The sequence below is a fragment of the Ovis canadensis genome, chromosome 18 (assembly GCF_042477335.2).
Source record: "Ovis canadensis isolate MfBH-ARS-UI-01 breed Bighorn chromosome 18, ARS-UI_OviCan_v2, whole genome shotgun sequence".
In the NCBI taxonomy this organism is placed as follows: domain Eukaryota; kingdom Metazoa; phylum Chordata; class Mammalia; order Artiodactyla; family Bovidae; genus Ovis; species Ovis canadensis.
In genome coordinates this window covers 25,046,415-25,065,530 of record NC_091262.1, presented here as the reverse complement: position 1 = coordinate 25,065,530, position 19,116 = coordinate 25,046,415, and positions in this window count along the sequence as shown.

Genomic DNA, 19,116 nt, shown 5'->3' with positions numbered 1-19,116 from the left:
GTTCCTGAGAGAGTATATCATCCGTATCTGACATTCCCCACATTCAATCTGTTTACTCAGTTTTGTTTGTTTGTTTGTTTGTTACAGTCTGTGGTTTTTAAATTTTGAGGAATTGGAAAATACCCTCTCGTATGCTTCCTTTTGTCTGTAGAGTGTTACTCTCCATTCAGCATAGGTGAAGGAATGAATCAGGATCAGCTTTCCTTGCTTCCATATGTAGGCGTTCAGGAGAGCTGTTTGATTTTTATTTCCATTTGCTAGGTTGGAAGGAGCCACTGGCAGCAATCTCGTCTTCTAAGTGGACAGCATCAGCCTATGGAATGAAATCCAGTGGAGGGGACAGCTGTGAGCCATGAGCTTTTGGCTCTGCCTGGAACTCAAGATGGAACCATCCCCATATATCTCAGTGAACTGACCCAGTGATTTCCCATTTTGCATAATTTACATTGTGTTTAGATTCTGTCCTAGAACGTGAATCTTGACTACTGATATGATAGTGAAGAAGTACTTTCTTCTACTAATTTGCAGGCCTTGATTATATGCACAACTGAACATTAATTCAAGTTTGCTGGATATTTCAGTTTCTCATTTTGAATTGTTTCTTCATGGTCTTTACCCATATTTGACAATTTTTACTTTTTGTTTTGTCATAACATCTTATATATTTAGAGTATTAGCTCCTTTTCTGTCATATATGTAGCAATTTTTTGCCTAAATTATCATATGATTTTGACTTCGATAGGTTTCCTTGGCAAACATTTTTCATATGTGTTCTGCCTTTGGCGCTGTGCTGGGGACCAGGGGTTTAAAAAAAAGTCCTCCCTACTCCAAGATTATTTCAAATTCAGCATAAAAATAAAATTTAAAAATCAGTAGCCTTCTTCCATACTGGGGATAATCAGAAAATGAAATAAAAACCAAGATTTTTAAAAAATACCAACACAAGCTACAAAGTGACTAGAGTTTAAACTAACAAAGAATGAATAAGCATTTATGGAAAAAATCCTAAAAGAAATAAAGAGCATAAAGAAATGTTTGATTAAATGAAGAGATAAAGTATATTCTTGGATTGGAAAACTTAGTAATGAATTTAATATTAGTACTCATGCGAAGAGTTGACTCATTGGAAAAGACTCTGATGCTGGGAGGGATTTGGGGCAGGAGGAGAAGGGGACAACAGAGGATGAGATGGCTGGATGGCATCACGGACTCGATGGACGTGAGTCTGAGTGAACTCCGGGAGTTGATGATAGACAGGGAGGCCTGGCGTGCTGCGATTCATGGGGTCGCAAAGAGTCGGACACAACTGAGCAACTGAACTGAACTGAACTGATTCATTGATATTAGTAATTGTAACATTGGTTACAAAACGGTTGATATTTTCTAATGGGCTTTTCATGTATTACTATTTGTATTACTCATTAACTTTATGTAGAACCTTAGAGTGAGTACTTTTTGAGGTTGGAGAGTATGAAGCCAAGAATTTAAGATGGGAGTGATGGCCAAGGAGGAATTAAAAAATAAGACAGCATATTGTACAGACCAATGGGTGGTATTGAGCCATGAACTGAGGGGTATTTATGTATTATGTTTGTTGCTGAGGTCCAAAAGCAAAAATGAAAAAAGTGTAGTAAGATAAGGTAATAAAAATACAAACCTATATTATTTTCTAGTACTTCAAATGCTTTGTTTTTATTTGGTGTAAATTGCAAGAAATGTCTCCACCTTCTTCAGTTCTCACTTTCTTCCCCTTAAAATTTAATCAATTGCCTACATTTATTTTTTTGATAATCCCTTCTTTCCCACTATTTTAAAATGCCACTTTATTGTATAATACTTACGTATCTGTTTCTGCTTTTTTGTTCTGTTCCAACAATCAGTCTGTCTTTTTTATACCCGTGAACATCTTTAAGGTATATCAACTTTATGTAGGCCTTTGGACTTCCCATTCAGTCACCAGTTCTCATGAACACTGTCTTCAAAATATTTATCAAATCCTTTCACTTTCCATTTCCAGTGCCCTCGCCTTGGTTAATTATACTGCCACCTCTCTCCTGGATTACTGCGTAGTCCACTATTTAATCTCACTGTGTCCATTCTTCATCCATTCCAAACCATTCTTCACGAATTGGAAAATAAAATAAACTCCTTAAACCACGAATTACATCATGTGCGTCCCTGTTCAGAATCTTTGGGGAGACTATCACAGCACTCAGCATTTATTACATTTACATGGCTGATGCATGGCCCCCGCTTACTATGATCTCCATGCCTACCCCCTGTCTTTCTCTGGAGCTCCATGTTTTGACCACATTGGACCTCTTTAGTTTCTTGAATGTGCCCACATCCTTACATGGCAGGATCTTAAGACCTGTTTTCTTTCTACTAGTAACTCCCTTGCCCTTCCCACACCTCGACCCGGGTTAAATAGCACTCTCACCGGTAAGACTGATGTTTCAGGCTGCAAGAGCCACACACCAGGCTAGGGACACCATCTGAGTGCCAAAGTGAGTGGTGTCCTCTGGTTTGGAGGACACCAACAGATCACCAGGTGCTGCCTCTCCACACTTGCAGCTTTCTTTTAAAGCATGGATTACAGTTCAGTTCAGTTCAGTCGCTCAGTCGTGTCCGACTCTTTGCGACCCCATGAATCGCAGCATGCCAGGCCTCCCTGTCCATCACCAACTCCCAGAGTTTACCCAAACAACTTGTAATTAAATATTCATAATATTTGTGTCATTATTTTTTGTACTACCTTTTCCCCCCATAAGATTGTAGATTTCTTGAACTCAGGAAACATGCCTGTTCTCTCCCTTCATCCCCCAAACAAAATACACAATCAAGTATTCACTTAATGAGTGATTGACATGTGATGGTCATGTCAACGAAGATGCCAGTCTTCATTTTAGAAAGTCCCAAGCTATCTACCCAACTTATTCTTCCACATAATATTTTTTGAAGATATTTTTCATGCTCTGAAATATCCTACTAGAATTTTATTACATTCATAAATTATTTGGGAATGATTTGTGATCTTTACAATATTAATCTCTCAATATGTGAACATGACAGAATATTTTATAGTTTATTCATGTGAGTTCTACACATTTCCTATAAGGATTATTCTGACTTTATTTTATATTTATGGTCCCAACTGGGTACACTCTTTTTTGGAGGGAGAGGGTTCTTTTTTTAATTCTATTTCCAAAGCAGATACATTTCTCATGCAGGAAATTACTGGTATTTTGTATACACTTTTTAATTGAAAATATATGTAAATCAATTATTTTAATGACCTCAGTAGATCTTACTGAATTTTTTGCTTAGACAATCATATGATCTACAGTGTTTTTTTTAATCCCCTTCATTATTAGAGTTGTTATTCTTCATTTATATTTAATTTAGCAGTTATTATTTACACAAGAATTCTAAACAATAACAGTTAAATGGGGCAGGTAACTGTCATGTCTCTAGGCTCAAAGAGAATTTATTTGTTTACCATTAAGCATGATGGTGTATTTTTTTTTCTGTTAAATTTTTAAAATCCTTTTTTACAAATAGTTTTTGTATTAAAAAATGATGTTCAATTTTATCAAATATATTTGAATTCTTAACATGATGAATTATAAAAATACGATTTGGAACACACAGTTGTGCAAATTCAGATTTGAGTCCCCACACTGGTAGTCTTTTGAGGGTTTTTGGTCTTTTTTTAACGTTTTATTTTATATTGGAGTATAGCTGACGTGACTGAAGCGACTTAGCAGCAGCGGCAGCATAGCTAATTAACAGCGTGTGATAGTTTCAGGTGCTCAGCCACACACACACCTGTGTCCACTCTCTCCTAAACTCCCCTCCCATCCAGGCTGCCGCATGACATTGAACAGAGTTTCCTGTGCCAGACAGTAGGTCTTTGTTGGTCATTCATTTTAAATATAGCAGTGTGTACCTGTCCATCCCAAATTCCCTAACTATCCTTTCCCCTTATCCACCTCCCGACCCCCACCGAGAGCCATAAGTTAGTTCTCTAAGGCTGTGAGTCTGCTTCTGTTTAGTAAATAAGTTCAATTGTATCATTTCTTTTTAGATCCTGCATATAAGAGGTGTGTGCAATATTTCTCCTTGTCCGTCTGTCTTACTGCATTCAGGATGACAATCTCTATGTCCATCCATGTTGCTGCAATGGCATTATTTCATTCTTTCCAACGGCTGGTAACATTCCCTTCTTTATCCATTCCTCTGTTGATGGGCATTTAGGTTGCTTCCATGTCCTAGCTGTTGTAAACAAGGCTGCAATGAACACCGGGGTGCATGTATCAATTCAGACCATGTTTTTCTCTGGATACACGCCCAGGAGTGGGACTGCAAGGTCACATGATAGCTCTATTTTTAGTTTTTTAAGGAACCTCAATACTGTTTTCCACTGGCCTAATGGGTAGTTTCCCCACCTTTCTGGAGCTGTAGTCTAGTGGGCCCCAGAGAGCATCAGTCAATATTGGCCTTGGTATTCCATGGCCTACAATGCAAGTGTATTGAATGCTTTGCCACACGCTGATCTTTCCATTACAATTTTTCTCTGATTCTGCTACACTTTAAGAAAGGGCTATTCCTTAGATTTTCATTGTACAGATAAGATGGCTGAAGAAAAACAGTGTTACAAGTCCCACATAGAGGGGTACTTGAGCTCATGATTATTAATTCTGGCATACAAATGCATCTTCCCATCTGCTGAGTCCCCTGAGCCATTACAAAGTTAAATATAAGGGGTTTCCCTAGTGGGCCAGTGGTTAAGACTTCACTTTTCAATGCAGGGGGCACAGGTTCAATCCCTGGTCAGAGAGCTAAGATACACATGCCTTAAGGACGAAAAAACCAAAACATAAAACAGAGACAATATTGAAACACAATCAAGAATAACTTTTAAAAATGAAATATGCATATTTCCTCGAAATGTAGGTGGTTTTATTGCCCTTATGTTCTTCCTCATTCACCTCCTCTCATGTGGGTCTAAAAAGTATTCAGAAAATTATTTAGAGAATTACATCTCCTTGGTCATTTTTGTCATAGGGAACTGAATCTCTTTTCTTGCTTATTATGAAAAAAGTTGTGTGTGTGCGTGCGTGTGTGTATACACACTCTGAAGAAAGAAAGAAAGAAACATAGCCATCTTACAAGGCAGAAATAGTCCCTCATCCTTGGGTGCCTAAATTAAATCACATGAGATGTGGGTTGCCCACTCCTGCCATTATTTATAACTGTATGGACCCACTGCTCCCTCCTTTTCCCTCCCTGGGAAGCTGGCAATGTTCCCCTCCTCAGCCCTGGGCATCTGCCACCCAGCGGCCACCCCAGAGTCATCCCTCGCTTTCACGGATCTCTGTTCATGGAGCCTCTGATGGGAGCACTCCAAGGCCAGATGCTCCCGGAGAGGCAAGCCTGCTTCTCTCCGCTGTCGGGAGCTTTCAGAAATCACACCCTCCTCAGAGGAAGTCAGAATAGCAACAGGAAAAATAAGTAAAACCTATTATAAAACAGTTGTCCAAGAACCTGGCCACGTGCAGGGTAGCGATCGATACCCTGTGAAGGTTAAATCTATTTTCACACTGTGTTCCATTTCACACTTTAATGGTGTTTTAATGTGTCTGTCACTGAGCCCCTTCATGGGATGCAGACAGAGTCTTTACACAGGAAAAGGAACCCGGCTTTTCAAGCTTCTCTGTAACATCTTATTTACCGGCTGTGATCTGATGCTTCCTGTTCCCTTCCAGAGTGACAGCGGATCCAGTTCTTGCCCTCCACCCCTCTGACTCTCTGTTTCCACTCTCTTTCGTATTCCTGATTTTGCAGATGTCTCTGGGCTCTTGTGAGTGACTCTGAGACACCCCCTGCAAGGCTTTCCAAGACAAATACCTGCATCAAAGAGAGAGTGATAAAGTTAGGTGTCTGCCCCTTCCATCATCAGTTGGCATCGTTCTTTTCACAGATGACCCCTGTTGGTCTGTCTCACTGTCTACCCTCTCCTGTCGGGGCTCTTCTGCTGGACCCCAGCTTTGTCTGTCTCTTCACGCTACAGGTCCCAGAGCTCGTCCCAGTCAGGGGTCATGCCCCTGCTTCCCCACCCTTAGGAGAGAAAATCCCAATGATTTATTTACTTCTTTTCTATCCTCAAAGAGATTTCTTTTACCTTTATGCACTTTAAGCTATTAATACATAGTAGTATAGCAATTGAATCTGTTTCCTAGGGCTGCCATCATAAAGCACCATGAACTTGGTGGCCTGCAGCAACAGAAAGGTAGTCTCCCATAGATCTGGGGGTCAGAAGTCTGAAGTCACAGGTTGGCAAGGCCCTGCTCTCTCTGCGGGCACTAGGGGAGAACCTGCTCCCTGCCATCACTTAACTTCTTGTCTGGCCAGAAATCCTTGGTTGTCCTTGGCTTGTTGACCCCTCACTCCAATCTCTGCCTTTTGTCATCACACCTGGTGGCTAACAAGGTAGAGAATCTGCCTGCAGTGCAGGGGGCCTGAGTTTGATCCCCAGGTGGGGGAGTTCCCCTGGGGAAGGAAATGGCAACCCACTCCAGTATTCTTGCCTGGGAAATCCCATGGACAGAGGAGCCTGGTGGGCTACAGTCTGTGAGGTTGCAAAGGGTTGGACATCTCTGAACAGCTAACACTTTCACTTTCAGTGTTCTCCCAAAGCATCTCTGGCTCTGTATTTTCTCCTCTCCTTTAAAAAAAATATTTATACTTTAGCTAATTCATTCATTTGGCTGTGCTGAGTCTCAGTTGTGGCTTGCTGGGTCATCATTTTGTCATGCGGGATCTTTGTTACATTGCATGGACTCTCTAGCTGTGTCGCAGACTCAGTTGTGGCATACAGGCGCGGTTACTCTGTGGCATATAGGGTCCTAGTTCCCTGCCCAAGGATCTCACCCACATGCCCTGCATTGCACCCTGCACTGCAGGGTGGATTCTTAACCACCACATCTCTGGGGAAGTCCCTTTTCTCTTCTCTGGAAGACACCAGTCATATTGTACTGGTGGCCCACTCTACCCTACCAGGACCTCATCTGAACTAAGTGCTTCTTCAGTGGGCCCTCTTCCCAACCTTAGTCACATTCTGATCTTCTGGGAAGGAGGTGGATTTGGAGAACACCACCTATGATGGTTAATTTCGTGCGTCAATCTGACTGGGCCATAGTGCCCACCTATGTGGTCAAATATTATTCTGGAGAGAAGAATGTTTCTGTAACAATGTTTTTGGATGAGATTAACATTTATATCTGTGCATTTTGAGTGAAGCAAACTGCCATCCTTGACTGGGTGGGCCTTGTCCAATCAGTTGAAGGTCCTAATAGAACAAAAAATTGACCTCCCCCAAGCAAGAAGGAATTCTGCCAGCTGACTGCCTTCACACTGAAACTGCAGCTCTGACACTGCCTGTGTCTGCAGTCTGCCAGATCTGCATATTCTGGAGTTGATAGCTTTCATGCCTTCAGCATTACATGAGCCAAGTCCTTAAATCAATATCTCTCCCCTCACACACACACACAAACATCCAGACACACACAAAGAAAGGAAAAACCTATGAGGGTTTACAATAAACTTTTCCTTCCTTCCCTTTTTCCTTCTTTCTTTCTTTCCTCCCTTCCTTCTCTCTATCTTTCCAGAGTTTATTCAGGGTAAAGATATGTAAGTGGCATTAATGTGGACACTAAGAATATAAAATTTAATAGGATTTACCTCCAAACCAAAGATAATTAAGAAAGGCTTCCCTGGTGGCTCAGATGGTAAAGAATCTGCCTGCAGTGTGGAAGACCCAGGTTTCATCCCTGAATGGAGAAGATCCCCTGGAGAAGGAAATGGCAACCCACTCCAGAATTCTTGCCTGTCGAATTCCATGGACAGAGGAGCCTGGTGGACTGGCTATACCAATGGTGTCACAAAGAGTCAGACGTAACACTTCACTTCTCATTTTGGATAAAAAATGTAAGACCTGAACTCATTTGATTTCGATGAGGATACAGGAGAAGTTTGAGAAATGCCCGAGAGTCACAGATTTGAATTCAAACCTCTTGTTCCAGGATTGAATGATGTTCAGTGAATGTGCATTTGAGAGAATGAAGAGAAAAAAAAAATCAGCAGCTCAGTTAACTCCTGAGATATTCTGAAACATTCTCATTTCTCCTAGAATTGAGCCACTTTTTTTTTTAAATCACCATTTTGCACTTTCCCAGTGAGGTTATGAACCAGCTGTCTATTGGGCAAAAATATCACCATCCAATTAATATTTTGGAAGCAATGACAGATTCTCATAACCCCCTGGCTCAGCAGTCTGTTCAGAGTCTGATCAGACAGGAAGTGGCATAAACGGGTGGCCAGGCAGTTCACCAGGTCTGTACAGAGAGAGCAGAGGCCACGGACTGAAGTCTGTGAATCATGGAAGACTGCAGCAGGGGATTCTGCATTTGAATTATGAATATTTAAATAGGCTTATTAAAACAGTGTCCACAGAGAGCAAAACTGCATTTGCTTTTAAAACAATTAAAAATATAAGGGACAGTGCAGAACAGTCACTAAAGGCATAAATTTGGAGTTGGAAGGCTCAGAGGGCATCCGTAGCTATAGCCCATCTCTGCTATGTGGTGTGGGGAAGTAAATTTGACCCCTCTACATTTTATCCAGACTCCCACCCCTTCACTTATCCTCATATGTTTCATCAAGAATCAACATTAAGAGCATGGTCTCTGTAGCCAGACTGTCTGTATCTGAATCTTGGGTCTGTCACTTATTAACCGTTTGTACATGTCACTTAGCTTCTCTGTGCCTCAGTTTACCCTTCCCTAAGTGGGGAGAAGACTCTTCAAGGGCTAGTTGTGAGATTAAATGAGTAAATTTACATAATATATTTAGAAGAGCGTGAGGTACATAGTAAGTACAAAATAAATGTCAGATCTGACATCAAATACTATGTCATTAGTGTGCACTAGAAACCGTGCTCAGAATCAGAAGAAATAGTGAGAAAGATGGACACAGTCTTTACCCACATAGGCACAATTAAACACACAATAAGTGTTATGCAAGTTGACTATGGAAATTGTGTAGTTAAACCCCTAAATTTGTGTTAAGGGGTCAGGGAAGACTTTCAAAGAGAAGTAAGGTTTAAGACATGACAGGGGAATAGAAATTAGCCAGAGACAAAGAAGGGAAGAATATTGCTGGTAGAGATTATATGCATTATATTTTATTTAAATATATGTATATATATATATATATGAATATGGGTAGAAAGGATGGAGGGGAGGATGGGGAGAGAGAATGAAAAAGAATGAGAGAGAATCGGAAATGTTTCCTGTCACATTGTACTGGGGGAAGACTTACAATGTGGCTTGAAAGTCCAGGTCACAACTGACTTTGGAAGTCATACTAAGGAGTTTGAACTTTATCTTCTGGGCATTGGAAATCCAAGAAGTAGATGATGCTATTTCCATTCCAGAAGCACCACTCTGAACTGGTGGGGACTAATGGGAAGCATGACCTGGGGGGAACAAGTAAAGGCAGGGTTATCAGTGAGGTGGCTGTCAAAGAGAGCGACTCAGGAGATGCGAGTGTCCTGAAGGGTGATGATTTGGAGAGGAAGGTAGATTTGAAACAGTTTAATCAATAGAAGCACAGGATTCGGTGATTGACTGGATACGGAGAATAAGGAAGCGAAGGCTCAAGGCTGGCTACAGATCAATGGCATGTGCAATAGGTGTGTGGTGGTGACTTTCACTAACACGAGGGACATCAGAGGTGGGCTAGGGTTGGTGTGGATGGGATGGGAAAAGAAAATCAGTTTCATTTTTCATCCATTGATTGAAGGTTGCAAGGACAACAATCAAATAGAACGCTCTGGTGAGAAAGATTAAGATCTGGGGTGGAGACATAGGGATGCATTTACAGAGAGACGAGGTCCCAGTGGCTAATGCAGACAGTGAGGTAAGAAGGCCGCCCTGGTGGGAACCTATGGAGGAGACCAGGGCTGGGGCTACAAAGAAGCTTCTGCAGAGAAAATGATGTGTTAGAGCAGACAGGTAGGAAGAGGTCATCCAGTGTTTCTTAAAGTTGGAGCAGGGAGGATTAGTCAAGAATGAAGGAGTTCACAAGAAATCAGTGGAGGAGAAGGTGTTCTAGAACTAGAAGGCCATCGACAATTAAGAGCAGAGACGTTGAGGTGATGAGAGTGGAAGTCAGGGAGTTGAAGAATGGGAAGGATCACATGCTGTCAACAGGTACAGTCACTGAAACTGAGTGGGACCTGGATACAGAGGCCTCTTTTTGTCCCCCGTTTCTTGTAGGAAAGATTCCAGCCTCCATGACCTTTCTTGAGTTCCAAAGGGCAAATTATCAAATAGTTGCTAATCAAGAGAAGGAAACTTTTAAATTAACGTATATGCAGAGTACATCATGTGAAATGCTGGACTGAATGAAGCACAAGCTGGAATCAAGGCTGCCAGGATAAATATCAATAACATCAGATATGCAGATGATACCACCCTTATGGCAGAAAGTGAAAAAGAACTAAAGAGCCTCTTGGTGAAAGTGAAAGAGGAGAGTAAAAGAGCCGGCTTAAAACTCAACATTCAAAAAACGAAGATCATGGCATCTGTTCCCATCACTGCATGGTAAATAGATGGGGGAACAATGGAAACAGGGATAGACTTTATTTTCTTGGGCTCCAACATCACTGCAGATGGTGACTGCAGGCATGAAATTAAAAGACACTTGCTCCTTGAAAGAAAAGCTATGACCAACCTAGACAGCATATTAAAAAGCAGAGACATTACTTTATAGGCAAAGGTACATATAGTCAAAGCTATGGTTTTTCCAGTAGTCGTGTATGGATGTGAGAGTTGGACCATTAAGAAAATTGGTGGTGGTTTAGTTGCTGACCCATATCCGACTCTTGTGATCCCATGGACTGTAGCCCATCAGGCTCCTCTGTCCATGAGATTCTCCTGGCAAGAATACTGGAGTGGCTTGCCATTTCCTTCTTCAGCGGTTCTTTCCCACTCAGGGATTGAACCAGGGTCTCCTGCATTGCAGGCAGATTCTTTACTGACTGAGCTATGAGGGAATTCAAGAAAGAAAACTGAGCACCAAAGAACTGATGCTTTTGAACTGTGGTGTTGCAGAAGACTCTTGAGAGTGCCTTGAACAGTGAGAAGATCCAACCAGTCCATCCTAAAGGAAATCAGTCTTGAATATTCATTGGAAGGATTGATGTTGAAGCCGAAGCTCCAAAACTTTGGCCACCTCATGTGAAGAACTGACTCATTGGAAAAGACCCCAATGCCGGGAAAGATTGAAAACAGGAGGAGAAGGGGACAACAGAGGATGAGATGGTTGGATGGCATCACCGACTTGATGGATATAAGTTTGAGCAAGCTCCGGGTGTTGGTGATGGACAGGGAAGCCTGGCATGCTGAGGTCCATGGGGTCGCAAGAGTCAGACATGATTGAGTGATTGAACTGAATCAAGAAAGGAGCAATGAGGAAACCACTTGAGGCAAGATTAAAGGAGCCAGAGAAGCTCATTAAGATTAGGAGATCTGACTACCTAAGACTCTGCACACACCCTAACCTTATCAGCAACCCCATCATTGAAGTATTCAGTTCAGTTGCTCAGTAGTGTCAGACTCTTTGCGACCCCATGAAGTATAAAACTCCTAATCAAATCCTCCCAGGTTGGGACACATAGTTTTCCAAGGCAGGAGCTCCCTGTGTTCATTGCCTGGCAGAGCAATAAAGCTATCCTTTTCTACTTCACCCAAACTCTCTCCAAGATTCAGTTCAGCACAGGTGTACAGAGGAGCTGAGCTTTCAGCATCACCAACTTTCCCCCAGGGCTTTGACAAAGAGATTTTTGGTAATAGAGGGAACCTGCAAAGGAAAGATCAAGAAGGAATATCTTAAAGATATGGGGTGAATCTTAAGGTCTTTTAAACACTGAAAGGGACCAGTAGAGGGGGCAAAGCTAAAGATTCCCATGGTAGGAGACGGTGAGGATCAGGGAGAGAGTGGGAGGGTGCAGGTACCAAGTAGAAATGGACCGACATCTCCTTCAGAGGTTCTATCTTGATTAACACATGTGGGTTCGTTTCATAAAATCAGCTTGTGGCTTATAAACCACTTCTTTTCCAACTTCAACATGCATAGGAACTGCTTCAAAATCTTGTTAAAATGCAGGCTCTCACTTAATGGGTTTGAGATGGGGCCTGATGTGCTTTTCTGAGAGGCCCCCGGAGGTAGGCTGCATTACACAGACACATACTCTGAGTAGCTCCATAGTAGATTCCATAGAAGAGTCTCCCTGTGGCAAAGGGCGGCAGAATCTCCCATCATGGTCCTGTTTCCAGCCTTTCCCTGCATGAGTCACTCATCTGCTACAAAAGCAGACTTCTGTCGGAGCAGGACCCTTTGTGGATTGGGATTCCAAAATCCCAATCTAGTCTCAGTCTAGAGCATTTCTGTCTCTAGCCTATACCCATTTTCGGAGTACTCCTTTCCCCCTGCACATTACCATCACCAGGGAGCTGTGGAAAATCCCAGTGCCCAGGATGCATAATCGACAATTAAATCTGGTTTGAATAGATGTCCTGACATCTTAGTAGTCACGCAAGATAGTAATGCATGTGGTTTTGACAGAAAAAAGAATGTTTGTGTTTGATTCTGAAATAACCCTCACCACTGACCAGGGGGACACAGCCCAGCTCCACACATCCCTCAAGATCAGGTTGCCATCACCATCAGTTTCACTCCTCCACACTGATTCTACATAGTGTTTGCTTGATGTCACAGCTGTTGAAAAGCCAGCTTTGCAAAGGTGACCCCATCACAAGAAACCTAGTTCCAATTAATTGGGAAATGCGGCATACTTTGACCCCGATGTTGCAGTGTCCAACTGGATGCTGAGCCTTTTTTGTGATTTCCTTGAGATTTTGAAACGTCCCATGGTGCCCCATGACCGATTCCCTTCCCTGTCCCTTCTCGCCATCTCCACCCCCAGGACATGTCAGCCCACACTTTGGAAACTATGCCTTTAGGTTCAGTAAGCATAATATTTTTTTGGTCAAATATAAAGTAAAGTTTCTAAATACTTACTCATAATTTCTGTAGTAGTAGTTGTTGTTGTTGTTGTTTTTTCCATGGATCAGTAGCGAACACTGCTTGGACCAACACGAATCTGGGGACCACATTTCGAGTAGCATTGATTTCCTCCGTGATCTCGTTTCTGAATATTCTGCCACTGCTCGTCAAGCTTCAGATATGGAGTTCTTCCTGATGATCACAAAACTCCGCAAGCTCAGTGATGCCCTAGTTCTTCCCTGCTTGCTCCACCTTCTGCCTAGAAAATGCCTGTCCTCAGAGCTTCACATAGTTGACCTCTTCTACTCATTCAGTTCCTACTTCAAACACTGTCACTTCATTTAGGTATTATTCCCTGATGACCCGGTTTAAATGGCCAACACCCCTGTCATTCTTTGTAATATTGCCCTAGTTCATCTCTTTCCATAGCAGTCACTTGCACATCATCTTGCTCATTTACTAGTTTTGCATATTTAATATTTTTCACCACACAAATAGCGTAAATACATCCTAAACCTGGGGACCTTGTCTATTTTGTTCGCCTTTATAGCCCAGTATCTTTTTAAACTTAATTGATTCATCTGGCCGCGTTGGGTCTTCGTCGTGGTGCACTGGATCTTCATTGCATCGTGGGTGATCTTTCGTTGTGGCACATGGACTCTCTAGCTGTGGCATGCAGGCTCAGTAGTTGTGGCACATAGGACTTAGTTACTCCTAGGTGTGTGGGATCTATTTCCCCAACTAGGGATTGAATCCACGTCCCCTGCATCACAAGGTGGATTCTTAACCAGTGGACCACCAGGTTAAGTCCCTAGTTTAGTGTTTTGAACAGTGCCTCGCATGTAGCAGGCATTGTACACGTAACTGTCAGATGAAGGAAAAAATGCCGAGAATCCTTGCTATATACTTAAGTCTAGAATGATCAAGGAGTGCTAGATACCAAAGATGGTAGAAAAATAAAAGGGAGTAACATTTAAAAATAAAAACTTATCCAGTGACATAATCTTGTCCATAAATTAGTAAAAATAAGATTATATATGATTTCAACAGTTAGCATTGTTGATCATCTTGGAGAACAAGAGTGATCTGTGGGAACACAGCTAAGGGCCACCGAGACTGTCTGCTCCTCATAGTACACTCCTTGTGTGTCATCCATTTAGGTTTTTTTTCCTTATTTTTTTTGCCTCTTAGATTTCTGGCTCACTAAAGACAGAGATCATGCATTATACTTCTTATTATATATCTCATAAAGTTGGTAATTTTTTTTAGTCCATCCAGCTTCTATTAAAAAAAAAACATAAATTGAATGGCTTATTAACAACAAATATCCAGTTTCTGAGTTCTGGAGACTAAGAAGACCAAGATCTAAATACCAGCAGCTTTGGTGTCTGGTGACAGCCCACTTCCTGGTTCATAGACAAGGTCTCTTCCTACGTCCTCATGTCAGAAGGGGTTGGGGAATCTCTCTGGGGCCTCCTTTTTCAGGGCAATAACCCCACTCAGGGAGATTCCACCATCATGACCTAATAACCTCCCAAAGGCCCCACCTTCAGTACCATCTCCTTGGGGGTTAGGTTTCAACATACGAATTTGATGGGAGAGACAAAACATTCAGTCTAACCACCATTTCTTTTGACACAAAGTTATACTGATGAATCAGCGTAGTCTGTTATATGTTGACTATATTTCATGCTCATGAAACTTTCTCTGTACTTCCTAGCCCTTAATTAACCTCCGCTGGAAACAAAACAAAACAAAATGATACAGGAGGAGGATAAGAGGGAAAATATGATTGTATGATTCTGCCATCATCATAGAACTGTTTGGAGTGTGACATTCCTGACCTCCAAAGCTGGCTAGGAGAGCTGGTGGTGGAAGAAGTCAACCCAGTCTTAGAATGATCGTGAGGCCATGTGGGGTCATGTCTAGTCAGACCAGGAGCTCATTAAGTAAGGAATCAGGAGTATTGTTGTGAAAGCAGAGAGGGTAACTTGGTCATTGTCTTTGACTAGCTTCACTGTCTTGGGCTCAGCTGTCTCTGAGACAAGGAGCAAATGGTTTTTCGAGAAGCACCAGTAGATTAGATGGGAAGCGTGATGCAGAAGGGGGAGAAGGAGGACAGTGAGGTGCACGCATGAGCTGCCACCACCTGGAACTGCACCCTGCCAGGGACATTTGGGAGATGAGGGACGGAACTGGAATATTTGCTCACGACTTCCCTTTCCTTTTTGACTTGAAACTGCTTCTGTGTGCTGAGTCGCTTCAGTCGTGTCTGACTCTCTGCGACCCTATGGACCATGGCCTGCCAGGCTCCCCTGTCCACGGGTTCTCCTAGGGGGTGTTCAATCCCCAGGAATCTTCCCAAGAGGAAGCCCTGGGAAGAAGCATGGGTATAGATGCTTGGGTAGGATGCTGCTGGCATACCCTGTAGCAGAGAGGACTCGGGTCTGGGCAGGACATGATGATACCGGCTCCAGCTCTGCTGTCAGTCGTGGATCCAGACACAGACCTCCTGGGCAGGGTGTGCTCAGCTAGCCAGTCACGGCAGCCTCTCCACAGCTGGGAAGGAGGACCTTCTTTACACTGCATCGGAAATCAACCGTCCTCCCATTGTCAATCCCTGTTCCCTTGAAACTGCAGCCACACTTTAATTAGATTTCTTTCTCTCTCTTTTTTTCTTCTCAGTCTTTGGGTTTTCTTTAAATGTATGCTTTTTTTTTTCTTTTTTCTCATTGGAGCAGAAAATATATGGAGCTCAAAAGGAGAACATTTAGTGACAGCCACCCAGATCCTAGCTTACTGGGATGCTGAGATACCCTACCTATGGCGTAGGTAGTTTTTTAAATTCACAGAGTTAGAATTATAAAAATTACTTCTCATTGATTATGGGACAAATCCATTGTCTGACCTGAAAATTCTATAACCAAGTCAATTTTAGTATTGCCTCCCTCATTTTTTATTAATTTAATCCTCTCTTACATCCTCTATGCCATTTCTCTTTCAAGACTGGGATGAGCATAGGTAATTGCTGTTTAATAATAGGTGTGTGCATGCGTGTCTGCTAAGTAGTTTTAGTCGCGTCAGACTCTTTGTGACCCTGTGGACTATAGCTCGCCCAGCTCCTCTGTCCATGGGGATTCTCCAGGCAGGAATACTGGAGTGGGATGCCATGTCCTTCTCCAGGGGATCTTTCCCACCCGGGAATCGAACTTGCATCTCTTATGTCTCCTGCATTGACAGGTCCTTGACTATTAGCACCACTTGGAAATCCCAACAGTAGGTGCTTAAATGGTAAATGGATTCCATCACATGTTTTCAGGCACAGGACTGAAATTTTCTTTGTGAGGAATATATTAGGGGCTGAAAACTGAAGATGGTCAAAAATGATAATTACCAGTGTTATTTTTAAGAAACTCTGAAGCAACTAGATAAAATGAGATGTGGATGTTCTCTGGTGTGTTTCAAGCCTCAAAATATTAGCCTAAGATTTGAAAATGTTTACTAGACACAGCATTTCATCCAGAAACACAAACAGCACTGATCAGTTATCACTGTTTGAATTCTCTTAGCCCTTCTACCCAAAGGTAGCAAAGGCAGTATTAATGTTTGAGTAAGAGGAAAAATTGAAAAAGCATTTGACATTGATGCTTATTGTGCCCCTTTTACTAAAAGTCCATCAAGTCAATGCTGTTAAAATCAACTAGGATGGTTATCAGGGACCATCCAGTTTAGCTCTTCTCTGTGTGTGCTCAGTCAAGAGAGGGACCTGGAGAGGCAGACCCAATTTCCCTTTATTAAATTACCCTCTTTCTTTGGATGGAATTGGAAAATCAGTGGTGAGTAAACAATTATATTTGCTTAAACGGAAAACCTTGGCCAAGGAGTCAACCAATGAAAGCTGGAGGCAGAAAGAGCCTCTTCCCACTCATGTTTTCAGAGAAATCATTTAGCATGTTACTTCCACAGTGTATTTGCTTAGTGGCCTGAGTAGTAACCTAAATTACTGCACTTTTCGATGGAAGAAAGAAGCCACTGGGAACAGAGTTCCTCTTCAGTCCTAATGTTGGATGCCTGTCCAACATGAGGACAAATAATGTTATTTAAACTGGGACTAGAGAAAACAAGACTAGGTTGTCCATATTTTGTAGGTGTTAGGAATGTTTATGTAGCTGGGGAATAGCTATTATTAATGAGATTCTTTGCTTTTAACATAAGAGGGGATGGATTTTGCCCCCTGAGTTTGAATTTCTGCCTCAAATTGAACAGCCACCTTGCTTTCTGTGGAAATTACCCACCCCCTGAACGGTATTGAGCTCTTTTCTGTGTCAGGGCCTGGTGTAGGCACTAAGCTACACACAGAATGGGCCCTTCCTTCGTGGACTTCATGCACAACTTTACATGGAACTAGGGGGAAGCGTAAGTGATACGGGTGTGATGAAGTAGAGGGGGAAGGAAACATGGGGGAAGGAAGGAGGGATGGTAGGAAGGAAGGAAAGGATGCAAAGGAGAAAGAGGAAAAAGGGGGAAGTGAAGGAAGCAGGATGGAAAGAGGGAAGCAGGGATATGCAAACCCATTTGGCTCACCAATATCCTCCCCAAAGTTTCCCCTATGAACCCCTTTCTCCTCTCTTCAGAATCACCTACCATGGACCCTTGGCGGCTCCGATGATAAAGAATCTGCCTGCAATGCAGGAGGCCTGTGTTCTTTCCCTGGATTGGGAAGATCCCCTGGAGGAGGGCATGGCAACCCTCTCCAGTATTCTTGCCTGGAGAATCCCATGGACAGAGCAGCCTGGCGGGCTACAGTCTATGGAGTCGCAAAGAGTAGGACACGACTGAGTGACTAACACTTTTCACTTTCGCCATGGACAGAATCAGATCAAAGGCCTTCGGAACTCTCTGACATGGAGCCAGCAGACCCTCATCTACATCTTGGTTCCTTTCTCCCCAAACCAGCAGGAAGTCAGTCTAAGCCCCCAGCATATTGATTCTTCTGTCTTGTTTCTTTCATCACTGCAGTTGTGAAGCCTACTTTACCTTACTGCTTCTGTTCTAACTTTCACTTCCCTCATTAATAATTATTACCCAGAGGTAGCAACTAATCAGTATATTGAGATCTTGGAAACTTCTATCGTGCAATGTAAGAGCAAGACAACCAAAACACATTGGTGACATGGGAGCAGAACCTAGTGCTTATTTCTCAAAAATAGTTTTCAAAGTACTCCTAAAATGAGGTGTCGAACACATATTTTGTTCATCCAAGAAAGTCCCTCAGTAGAGCATCCTCGGGCGTTGTCCCTCTAAAACACATTTACTCATTTAACCACAGCAACAACTTGTTGCTCAGAAAATTACAGTGTATTTTCTTTCATCTCTGTAGGATTGGTATCAATCAACATAAAACATTGGCTAGTAAAGTGTGGAGTGCCACCAGGGAGGAGAGAACATGGGTCATCAGAGATGCTGGGAATATAGTAAAGAATAAGAGAGACCTGGTCCCTGTGTCCTTGAGCATCCGTTATAATAAGGAATATAGACATAGTAGGAAAACTTCTTTGGTGGTCTAGTCACTACCGCTCTTGCGACCCCATGGACTGTAGCCTGTCAGGCTTCTCTGTCCATGAGATTCTCCAGGCAAGAATACTGGAGTGGGTTGCCATTTCCTTCTCCAGGGGATCTTCCTGACCCAGGAATCGAACCCAGGTTTCCTGCACTGCAGGCAGATTCTTTTACTGACTGGGCTACAAGGGAAGCCCTGAGGGTGGGGTGGTGGCGGACAACACACACAAAAACTTTAATGACCAATCACTCTCACTTTTCACTTTCATGCATTGGAGAAGGAAATGGCAACCTGCTCCAGTGTTCTTGCCTGGAGAATCCCAGGGACGGGGGAGCCTGGTGGGCTGCCATCTATGGGGTCGCACAGAGTCGGACACGACTGAAGCGACTTAGCAGCAGCAGCAGCAGCAGCAGCAGCAGCATAGT